This window comes from Mesoplodon densirostris, chromosome 10 (assembly GCF_025265405.1).
Source record: "Mesoplodon densirostris isolate mMesDen1 chromosome 10, mMesDen1 primary haplotype, whole genome shotgun sequence".
NCBI lineage: Eukaryota > Metazoa > Chordata > Mammalia > Artiodactyla > Ziphiidae > Mesoplodon > Mesoplodon densirostris.
This window is the reverse complement of record NC_082670.1, coordinates 79,011,975-79,024,814: the sequence shown is the minus strand read 5'-3', so window position 1 is coordinate 79,024,814 and position 12,840 is coordinate 79,011,975.

Genomic DNA, 12,840 nt, shown 5'->3' with positions numbered 1-12,840 from the left:
TTATTTTTTAGGGAAGACAGTACCACCAGCAACCTCTCGCTTTTTCTGTCACTTCTGAACCAGAAACAAACGTATTTGAAAATGCAAAGATTTGCATTTGAGATGTACAATCAGTCAGTCAACCAGCTATGGCAAGAAGAATTCAGAGTTGCTTGTTCTCAGGAGTCTGGGGTAGATACAAGGTCCACAGATTCCAGCAAGGAATAGAAATGAAGGTAAACTGTAGTCACCTCTACAGGCCTATCACCTGGAGGAGAGCACACCTTTGGTCTGGGCTTAGGCACAAACAAGGAAGCAAATGAAGGAGGGGAGGAACAAATAAACACACCTGGCAGAAAACCGCCATTAGGGGGCTTCCCCGGTGGCACAGTGGTTAAGAATCCGCCTGCCAATTCAGGGGACACGGGTTTGAGCCCTGGTCTGGGAAGATCCCACATGCCACCGGGCAACTAAGCCCGTGCGCCACAACTACTGAGCCTGAGTTCTAGAGCCCGTAAGCCACAACTACTGAGCTCACGTGCCACAACTACTGAAGCCCACGCGCCTAGAGCCCGTGCTCCGCAACAAGAAAGCCACTGCGATGAGAAGCCCACACACTGCAACGAAGAGTAGCCCCTGCTCACCGCAACTAGAGAAAGCCTGTGCACAGCAACAAAGACCCAACGCAGCCAAAAATAACTAAAAATAAAAATAAATAAATTTATAAGAAAAAAAAGAAGACCGCCAGTATTCACAGCCTTTCACACCCAATTCTTATCAAATCCAGAGATTTGGGTTTGCAGCTAGGGTTTAGCAATTAAAACGATGTTGCAACACCTTTCGGTTTAAAGTGGAGAAAGCATAAGGCCTGTGAATTTGTAGACTTGACACCACAGCCTTCCGTGCAAACATCTGACTCACTCCGCCCCTCCAGGGGGGAAGAAGCCAGCTTAGGTTTCACTATTAGCCCCCAAACCCCGCTGTGAATGTCAGTTTTCTCCCAGAAGTAAACTGAACTACCAAATCTCTTTAAATCAGTGCTGACAGACTAAACCCAAGTTTATGAAGCTGCAGGCCACAGAGGAGGCCCTCTGTTCCAGGGCTGCACCATGAGGGGTGAGCAGCCCTGATTCAAATGAACCAGAGCCTAGATTTCACTGTTTTCATCACTTTAACATTTACATTCTGAGAGCCTGGGGAAATGGATCTTTGAGACACAGCACATTAACCTTTGCTATAGCAAAGTCTTGCCTGTCTTCAGACGCTTCACAAAAAATGGTACTCCTTATCTCCATTCTAGCCTCTAGTCTGCTGGAAAGGTCACAGCATGGGAGGAGTTCTGACAGCAGTGAAATCTCAGGAAATCGCCGAGCTTACAGGGACTGCAGCGACCATCTAATTCCACCCTGACATTTTTTGCATGAGTAAACTCAGGCTGAGGAGAGCTTAGGGAACTTTTGCAAAGTCACATTACTGGATGGTTGATGAACAATGACTGGAGTCCGTGTTACCTGAGTCTGTCTATTCATTTACCATAATGAACATCTGCTGGTTACCATCTGGAGACCTCTGTGGTTGTGTGGGTCATAGAAGGGAACAGGGCCCCAACTTACCCTATGGAAGTCAGAGAGGCCCCATATCCCTCTCCCCACTTCCTGGAAGCAGAGGTATAACCTAGACTCATCCAATAGGACACTCCCATCCAGCCCTATCATAATAGCCAACCTGCCCGTGGCCACCATGTTGGTTCTACCCTAGGAACAGACTACTCTGACCAGAGCCACATGTCCTAATGATAAATTACCTAGTGACCAGTTTGTTCATTGACCAATTTGCATAATGAACAGTTTGCCTAAAATTCAGACAAATACTCTTTTGAGTATTTTTGCATTCATTCAGCTGCCATCTCCTCTTTTTTGAGGGCCACCTTTTTTGGCATTTTTACAAATTAAAAAAATTAATTTCCTCTAAGGGTTTTTCCCCTGCTAAATTTTGTATTTCTGATTAAGTATTTATGAACTATGTTGCCTTTTATAAACAACGAAATTGTTCCTTATTGTTGTGGGAGTCTTTTATAATATATGGACCTTTGAACACATTGTTAGGGACTTTTTTGCAAGTTTGTATAAAGACTCGTTTTTTCAAAGCTGTTACAGCAAGAGACACTTTCTGAATCTGATATTCAAGATATTAAATTCAGGGGACTTCCCTGGTGGTCCAGTGGGTAAGAATCCACACTCCCAATGCAGCGGGCCTGGGTTCAATCCCTGGTCAGGGAACCAGACCCCACATACATGCTGCAACTACGAGTTCACATGCCACAACTAAGAAGCCTGCATGCTGCAACTAAACATGCTGCAATGAAGACCCCACGTACCTCAACTAAGACCCAGAGCAGCCTAAATAAATAAATAATATATTTTTTTTAAAGATATTAAATTCAGAATAAACCTAAGTGTTAAGCACAAAATGGAGTGACTTTGGTCAGCAATTTATCTGACTTTAGCAATGGGATAAACCAGCACACTCCTAACAATTAATGGCAATTAATGGCTGACTACAATGAATGAGACTATACTAGACCAGATGTGTAATACTGGGTTCATATTCCATTCAAGTCCACAAACAAGTATTGAGTTTAACTACAATAATGAAATAACTAACATTTCTCAAGGGCCAACTACATGCCAAAGGCTGGGCTGAGCACTGTAGTTATGGTCTCCTCTTTTAGTTGCACTCTCAGAGGGCAAGGCCTCCTCTTTGTTCACCACTGTATCCTCAGCTGGCCCACAACAGACACCCTATAACTACCTGCAGAACAACCGAACGGCCCTGTTAGCAGGTACTGTTGTTATCTATAACCTCAATTGTACAGGTGAGGAAGTTCAGGCTCAGGAGTTATTACATGTCCAAGGACATCAGGAAGGGCAGCATGACCTGGAGCCTGCATTCCTGACATGGGGAAGTGTGTGACCTCACACCTGTACCCTAAAAACTAAAGCCTGGAGGGTGGGGGTCAGGGTTGACAGACATATTCAAAACAGTTTTAACGCTATTTAGTGCTGGGGATCTGGGGAGCAGGGTGTGTAAGTACAGAGGTTCCTGGGAGGGGATGGTTCTGAAATGACTCTAAAATCTCTACTGGTGGGAATGTGAATTGGTACAGCCACTATGGAGAACAGTATGGAGGTTCCTTAAAAAACTAAAAATAGAACTACCATATGACCCAGCAACCCCACTACTAGGCATATACCCTGAGAAAACCATAATTCAAAAAGAGACATGTACCAAAATGTTCATTGCAGCTCTATTCACAATAGCCCGGAGATGGAAACAACCTAAGTGTCCATCATCGGATGAATGGGTAAAGAAGATGTGGCACATATATACAATGGAATATTACTCAGCCATAAAAAGAAACGAAACTGAGCTATTTGTAATGAGGTGGATAGACCTAGAGTCTGTCATACAGAGTGAAGTAACTCAGAAAGAGAAAGACAAATACCGTATGCTAACACATATATATGGAATTTAAGAAAAAAAAAATGTCATGAAGAACCTAGGGGTAAGACAGGAATAAAGACACAGACCTACTTGAGAATGGACTTGAGGATATGGGGAGGGGGAAGGGTAAGCTGTGACAAAGCGAAAGAGAGGCATGGACATATATACAGTACCAAACGTAAGGTAGATAGATAGTGGGAAGCAGCTGCATAGCACAGGGAGATCAGCTTGGTGCTTTGTGACCGACTGGAGGGGTGGGATAGGGAGGGTGGGAGGGAGGGAGACGCAAGAGGGAAGGGATGGGGGAACAGATGTATATGTATGACTGATTCACTTTGTTATAAAGCAGAAACTAATAAAAAAATAAAAAATAAAAAATAAATAAAATCTCTAAATGACTATTCTTGGAGGTAGAACATTCCAGAATGAGACCAAGCTTCAGAGGGTGCCTTGGGACAGAATACAAGCAGGGGTCATAGGTCAGGGGTACACCCAGGTGACCTGTACAATGTTTTGCAGCTTTCCAACCAAAGGTTAGCTTGATGGTGAGGGAAGAATTATTCTGAAAACCTGGGACGATAAACATGGGACCTTGTGGGCCAGCAAATAGGTTAGTCGTGACCTCGCTTTTTTCTTCCATCTAATGTATATTAAATTTATTTTCTCTAGAAATTCAAAATAGCTCAGATTCTCATGTGCCTTTGGCCTCGTGCCGTTGTGGTAACACTAGTCAATAGCATTTTGTATGAAAAGAAAACTGTGGTTGGGAATGTAAAATGGTACAGCGCTCTGGAAAATAATTTGGCAGCTTCTAAAAAACTAAGCATACACTTATCCTACAACCCACTGATCGCAATCCTGGGCATTTATCCCAGTGAAATGAAAACTTATGTTCACACAAAAACCTGTACATGATTGTTCATAGTAGCTTAATTTGCAATAGCCCCAAACTGGAAACAACCAAAATGTCATACAATTTTGGTTGTTTGAATGATTAAACAAATTGTAGTACATCCAGATCATGGAATAATATTCAGCAATAAAAAGGAACAAGCTACTGATACAGGCAACAACTTGGATGGATTTCAAGGGCTTTATGCTAAGTGGAAAAACAAAATCTCACTCTGCATTATTCCATTGACATAATATTCTCAAAATGACAAAACTTTAGAGATGAAAAACTGATTAGTGGTTGCCAGGGGTAGGGAGGGTGCAGGGAAGGGTGGGTGTAACTGACACAGGGCAACAAGAGGGAGATCCTTGTGGTGATGAAACAGTTGTGTATCTTGACTGCAGTGGTGGTACTCTATTCTACACTGGTGATATAATAGCATACACACATGTTGTACCAATATCAGTTTCCTGGTTTTGGTATTGTACTATAGTTCTTTGAGCTGCAACCATGGGGGAAACGAGATGAAGGACACAGGGACCTCTCTGTACTATCTTTCCAACTTCCTGTGAATATACAATTGTTTTAAAATAGAAAGTTTAGGGCTTCCATGGTGGCACAGTGGTTAAGAATCCGCCTGCCAATGCAGGGGACACAGGTTCAAGCCCTGGTCTGGGAAGATCCCACATGCCACGGAGCAACTAAGGCCGTGCACCACAACTACTGAGCCTGAGCTCTAGAGCCCACAAGCCACAACTGCTGAGCCCATGTGCTGCAACTACTGAAGCCCGCACACCTAGGGCCCGCACTTCACAACAAGAGGAGCCACCGCAATGAGAAGCCCGCGCACCGCAACGATCTCCGCAACTAGAGAAAGCCCATGCGCCGCAACGAAGACCCAACAGAGCCAAAAAAAATTTTTTTAATAAATTAATCAATTAATTAATTTAAAAATAGAAAGTTTTAAAAAAGAAAAGAAAATCATGGTTGAAAGCATCATCTGATTTCTCAAATTTCCCTTCATAACCATTCTGAAGGTATTCTAGTAAAGAAGAAAAATGGATATGCCTCTTGTATACGGAAAGTACCTTTATTTCTTTTACAGATTCATAATATTCCATTTCATGGATGTCCCACATAAGTTTTTTAATCCAGACCCTGAATATTTAGGTTATTTCCTTTTTTTGCTATTATAAACAGTTATTATAGTTACCATGAATCATCTTATACATAGATCTATTTCACCCATTGCTTTTTTTTTTTATAAATGTACTTATTGATTGATGGCTCCATTGGGTCTTCATTGCTGCGCACGGGCTTTCTCTAGTTGTGGCGAGCAGGGGCTACTCTTCGTTGTGGTGCGTCGGCTTCTCATTGCGGTGGCTTCTCTTGTTGTGGAGCACGGGCTCTAGGCACGGGCTCAGTAGTTGTGGCTCGCAGGCTCTAGAGCCCAGGCTCAGTAGTTGTGGCACACGGGCTTAGCTGCTCCACGGTATGTGGGATCTTCCTGGACCAGGGATTGAACCCGTGTCCCCTGCATTGGCAGGTGGATTCTTAACCACTGCGCCACCAGGGAAGTTCCTCACCCATTGCTTTTATGACTATGTTTACAGTACAAATTCCTTTAAGTGGCAAAACTGGTCTTCTGAACAGCTATGCTATATTGCTATATTTATGCTGTATTTTAAGCAACATATAAATTTTTTTCAAAGAGCCTCATTTCTGAAAATACATATTTATAGACACATTCTTTAATTATTTATTTTTTATTGAGATATAGTTGTTGTACAATGTGTTAGTTTCTGGTGTAGGGTAAAGTGATTCAGTTATACATACATATTCTTTTTCATATTCTTTTCCATTGTGGTTTATTACAGAGTATTGAATATAGTTCCCTGTGCCATACAGTAGGACCTTGTTGTTTATCTATTTTATACATTAGCAGTTTGTATCTGCTAATCCCAAACTCCTAATTTATCCCTCCTAACCCCCTGTCCCCTTTGGTAACCATAAGTTTGTTTTCTATGTCTGTGAATCTGTTTCTGTTTCATGAATAAATTCGTTTGTGTCATATTTTAAACTCCACATATAAGTGGTATCATATGGTATTTGTCTTTCTCTTTCTTACTTCACTTAGGATGATAATCTCTAGGTCCATCCATGTTGCTGCAAATGGCATTATTTCATTCTTTTTTATGACTGAGTAGTATTCCATTGTGTGTGTGTGTGTATGAGATATATATATATATATATATATATATATATATACCACATCTTCTTTATCCATTCATCTGTTGATGGACTTTTAGGTTGATTCCATGTCTTGGCTATTGTAAATAGTGCTGCTGTGAACATTGGAGTGCATGTATCTTTTTAAATTATAGTTTTCTCCGGATATATGCCCAGGAGTGGAATTGCTGGATCATATGGTGACTCTATTTTTAGTTTTTTACTGTTTTCCATAATGGCTGCACCAATTTACATTCCCACCAACAGTGTAGGAAATTTCCCTTTTCTCCATTCCAGCATTTGTTATTTATAGACTTTTTGATAATGGCCATTCTGACCAGTGTGAGGTGATACCTCATTGTAGTTTGGATTTACACTTCTCTAATAATTAGCGATGCTGAACATCTTTTCATGTGCCTATTGCCCATCTGTATGTCTTCTTCAGAGAAATGTCTGTTTAGGTCTTCTGCCCATTTTTTGATTGGACTGTTTGTGGTTTTTTGTTATTGAGTTATATGAGCTGTTTGTATATGTTGGAAATTAAGCCTCTGTCAGTCACATTGTTTGCAAATATTTTCTCCCAGTCTGTAGGTTGTCTTTTCGTTTTATTTATGGTTTCCTTTGCTGTGCAAAGCTTGTAAGTTTGATTTGGTCCCATTTGTTTATTTTTGCTTTTACTTCTTTTGCCTTGGGAGACTGACCTAAGAAAACATTGGTATGATTTATGTCAGAGAATGTTTTGCCTATGTTCTCTTCTAGGAATTTTATGGTGTCATGTCTTATATTTAAGTCTTTAAGCCATTTTGAGTTTATTTTTGTGTATGGTGTAAGGGTGTGTTCTAACTTCACTAATTTACATGCAGCTGTCCAGCTTTCCAAACACCACTTGCGGAAGAGACTGTCTTTTCTCCGTTGTATATTCTTGCCTCCTTTGTCAAAGATTAATTGACTGTAGGTGTGTGGGTTTATTTCTGGCCGCTCTATTCTGTTCCATTGATCTATATATCTGTTTTTGTGCCAATACCATGCTGTTTTGATTACTGTAGCTTTGTAATATTGTCTGAAGTCTGGGAGGGCTATGCCTCCAGCGTTGTTCTTTTTCCTCAGTATTGCTTTGGTAATTCTGGTTCTTTTATGGTTCCATACAAATTTTAGGATTATTTGTTCTATTTCTGTGAAAAATGTCATGGGTAATTTGACAGGGATCACATTAAATCTGTAGATTTCTTTGGGTAGTATGGTCATCTTAACAATATTAATTCTTCCAATCCAAGAGCATAGGATATCTTTCCATTTCTTTGAATCATCTTCAGTTTCCTTTATCAATGTTTTATAGTTCTCAGCATATAAGTCTCTCATCTCCTTGGTCAGGTTTATTCCTAAGTATTTTACTTTTTTGGATGTGATTTTATTTTTATTTTTTAAATTTATTTATTTTATTTATTTATTTTGGGCTGTGTTGGGTCTTCACTGCTGCACGCAGATTTTTTCTAGTTGCAGCGAGCGGGGGCTACTCTTCGTTGCAGTGCACGGTTTCTTACTGTGGTGGCTTCTTTTGTTGTGAAGCATGGGCTCTAGGCACATGGGCTTCAGTAGTTGCAGCATGCTGGCTTAGTAGTTGTGGCTCGTGGGCTCTAGAGCACAGGCTCAGTAATTGTGGTGCACGGGCTTAGTTGCTCTGAGGCATGTGGGATCTTCCCGGACCAGGGATTGAATCCATGTCCCCTGCATTGGCAGGCAGATTCTCAACCACTGCGCCACCAGGGAAGCCCCTGGATATGATTTTAGAAGGGGTTGTTTTTTTACTTTCCCTTTCTGATATTTCATTGTTAGCATAAAGAAATACAACAGGCATCTGTATGTTAATCTTGTATCCTGCTACCTTGCTGAATCCATTTATCAGTTCTAGCAGTTTGTGTGTGGAGTATAGACACATTCTTTTTTTTTTTTTTTTTTTTTTGCGGTACGCGGGCCTCTCACTGTTGTGGCCTCTCCCATTGCGGAGTACAGGCTCTGGACGTGCAGGTCCAGCGGCCATGGCTCACGGGCCCAGCTGCTCCGCGGCATGTGGGATCCTCCCGAACTGGGGCACGAACCCGTGTCCCCTGCATTGGCAGGCAGACTCTCAACCACTGCGCCACCAGGGAAGCTCTAGACACATTCTTAATGGCAAAAATTTATAGTCTACTTCAAGTTACTGTACATAGTCAATATTAATAAAACATCAGGATAGAATGCCCAGAGATAAACCCATGCACATATGGGCACCTAATTTATTACAAATTTATTACAAAGGAACAAAATTGAGTTATTTGTAGTGAGGTGGATGGAACTAGAGTCTGTCATACAGAGTGAAGTAAGTCAGAAAGAGGAGAACAAATACCAGATGCTAATGCACATATATGGAATCTTAAAAAAACGGTACTGATGAACCTAGTGGCAGGGCAGGAATTAAGATGCAGACGTAGAGAATGGACTTGAGGACTCATAGGTGAAGCTGGGACGAAGTGAGAGAGTAGCACTGACACATATACACCATCAAATGTAAAATGCAAGGCTAGTGGGAAGCTGCTGCACAGCACAGGGAGATCAGCTCGATGCTTTGTGACGACCTAGAGGGGAGGGATAAGGAGGGTGGGAGGGAGACTCAAGAGGGAGGGGATATGGGGATATATGTATACATATGGCTTATTCACTCTGTTATACAGCACAAACTAACACAACATTGTAAAGCAATTATATTCCAATAAAGATATTTAAAAAAATAAAAATAAATAAATTTTTAAAGTTATATACTCACTATTATAATACAGTTCATTTTTTCACAGATCCTGAGATAATGTGGTGAAAACTTGTCTCCCTAAATTATGTAACAACCAGCCATAGAATAAGACTGGTGTTATTAATTCACAGACACCTTCCAACCCCAGTGTTATAAAGAAGCTCTAATGTATTAAACAAAACGGCTTTCCTTTGGTCAAAAATGAATTTTCTAAGTCTAGTCAAGTAATCAACATCAAAATGTCTGGGATGGAATGAAGTGTTTCTTGTGCCCGGAAATGGGGGGTTTTATTTATCCTTTAAAAGTTCACGGTACAGCATGTGGGTGAAGCTTTCTGAGCAACCTTTCCCTTTGCTACTGCAAAGCCAAACTGTGAGCTCAGCGTCTGAGCTTTCCTTCCCACAAAAAATGTGGCTAAGGCCAGAGAACAAAAGTATTTATACGTTTGGAGGCCCCCCATTTCCTGAGTCACATGGCAGCGGCCCTGATACTGTCCTTTCTGCACCTTCTGCCACTTGCTGCTTCCAGTCGAGTGGAGGAGGGCATCCTCTAGGGGTGAGACTGGGGAACAAAATAGTCTCCAACCCCTGGGAAAGGGACTGTGGGAATTCACCTGGATGGCCTTTCCTAGGCAGCTACGCTTCTAAAGCTTCCAAAAACTGAAGACTATCAATGCAATGCCAGATGTAACCTAAGGCACTGATATATGTGCATGCAAGTTTGTGCGAACACACTCATAAAATCTGAGTATCTCTGGAAGGAGAAGCAGGAAACTACTAACGGTGCTTGCCTCCTGGGAGAAAAATTCATAAGAGAGATGGGGATGGGGGGAGACTCACTTGCCCTCCCCCCAAATTTATGATGAGAAACTTTCAAACATACATAAAAGTTTAAAGAATAGTGCAATGAATTCCCACATGCTCACCACTGAGATTCTACAACTGTTACCATTTACCATATTTGCTTTATCTCTATATTAATTTGCCTGAATTATTCGATTAGAGACTCACAGTAAAATCTTTATATCCTTTGAATTTTGTACACAGTATATCATCTATCCAAATAAATAAATTTCTTAATAATAATAACCACCTCTGAGAGGTGTTGTGAGGGAGGATTACATTCAATAAGATATACGTAAATACCTGGCACAGTGCCAAGCACAGAGTACCTGCTCAATAAATAAATGCTAACTATAGTCATTCTCACATTTCTCTTCATTTGCTTTTAGTTCCTAGTCAACTTATCACCTTTGATCACCCCAAGGCAGGCAGCACAGACATGACAGGGCTGTTACGGAGCAGAGGACAGGACTCTAAAAAGCTCAGTGACTCCAAATTGGCCAGGCACCAAGGGCCCCCAGACGGGCCTGGCACCTGGGCCTTTTCCCAGTTCAGCCCTCTTCCCACTTTTCCAAACTTCTCTCAACTCCTCAAAGGCTCCTGGCAGGTCCAGAGCAAGAGGGTCATAGTACCCTGTAGGGTGTATGACCACCCTGTTGAAAGCAGGCCAGGGAGCAGGGAGGAGGCCTAAAGTGGCCATGACAGTAAACCCTTCGGGAACCAAGCCCGTGTGCCACAACTACTGAGCCTGTGCTCTAGAGCTCACGTGCCACAACTACTGAGCCCACATGCCGCAACCACTGAAGCCCGCGCGCCTAGAGCCCATGCTCCACAACAAGAGAAGCCACTGCAATGAGAAGCCCGCACACCACAACGAAGAGTAGTCCCCACTCACCGCAACCAGAGAAAGCCCGCAAACAGCAACAAAGACCCAACACAGCCAAAAATAAAAATTAAAAATAAATAAATTTATAAAATTAAAAAAAAAGACACTGGTTACTAATTTCAGGAATGAAAAAGGGGATATCACTACAGACCCCACAGACTTTAATAGTGAATTTTGTGAACTAATCAACATATATAAATTTGGCAACTTAGATGAAATGGACTTATTCCTTGAAAAATAAAAACAACTGAAATTTACCCAAGAATAAAAAGATAACCTGAATAATCCTATATTCATTAAAGAAATAGAATTTGTAGTTAAAAGCTCTGTAAAGGGACTTCCCTGGTGGGGCAATGGTTAAGAATCCCCCTGCCAATGCAGGGGACAGGGGTTTGATCCCTGGTCTGGGAAGATCCCATGTGCCACGGAGCAACTAAGCCCATGTGCCACAACTACTGAGCCTGCGCTCTAGAGCCCACGAGCCACAACTACTGAGCCCACATGCCACAACTACTGAAGCTCACGCGCCTAGAGCCCATGCTCCACGACAAGAGAAGCTACTGCAATGAGAAGCCCACACACTGTAACAAAGAGTAGCCCCCAGGCTTCCCTGGTGGCGCAATGGTTGAGAGTCCACCTGCCAATGCAGGGCACAGGGGTTCATGCCCCGGTCCGGGAAGATCCCACATGCCGCGGAGTGGCTGGGCCCGTGAGCCATGGCCGCTGAGCCTGCACGTCTGGAGCCCGCAACGGGAGAGGCCACGACAGTGAGAGGCCCGCGTACCGCAAAAAAAAAAAAAAAAAAAAAAGAGTAGCCCCCGCTCACCACAACTAGAGAAAGCCCATGTGCAGCAACAGAGACCCAAGGCAGCCAAAAATAAATAAATAAATAAATATTTTTTAAAATTAAAAAAATATATAAATAAAAGCTCCATAAAAAAGGTACTTCCCTGGTAGTCCAGTGGTTAAGAATCCGCCTTCCAATGCCGGGGACATGGGTTCAATCCCTAGTCAGAGAATTAAGATGCCACATGCAGCAGGGCAACTACTGAGCCCATGCGCCACTACTAGAGAGCCTGTGTGCTGCAAATACAGAGCCCACGCACTGCAACTAGAGAGAAGCCTGCGTGCCGCAATGAAAGGTCCTGTGTGCTGCAACTAAGACCTGAAGCAGCCATAAATAAATCTATATATATATATTTAAATTGTTGAATGATTAAATTATAAAAAAAAATCTTATATAAAAAAAAACTCCATAAAAAAGAAACCTCTGGATGTTTTCAAATATAAATTCTACCAAACATTTAAAGAAGAAATAAAACCAACTCTACACAACCTCGTTCAGAAAACAGAAGAGGAGGGAACACTTCCCAACTCATTTTGAGGCCACCATTACCCTGATACCAAAATCAGACAACAGAAGAAAACTATAGACCAATTATCTTTCATAAACATAGAAATCTCCTCAACAAAAATTAGCAAATCAAAATCCAGCAATATAGATGTGTGTGCGTATGTGTATATGTACGTACATATATCCCACTGTGACCAAGCAGAGTGTATACCAGAAATGCAATATTGGTTCAATATTTAAAAATCAATCAATGTAGGGACTTCCATGGTGGTCCAGTAGGTAAGTCTCCATACTCCCAATGCAGGGGGCCCAGGTTCGATCCCTGGTCAGGGAACTTGGTCCCGCATGCATGCCACAACTAGGAAGCCTGCA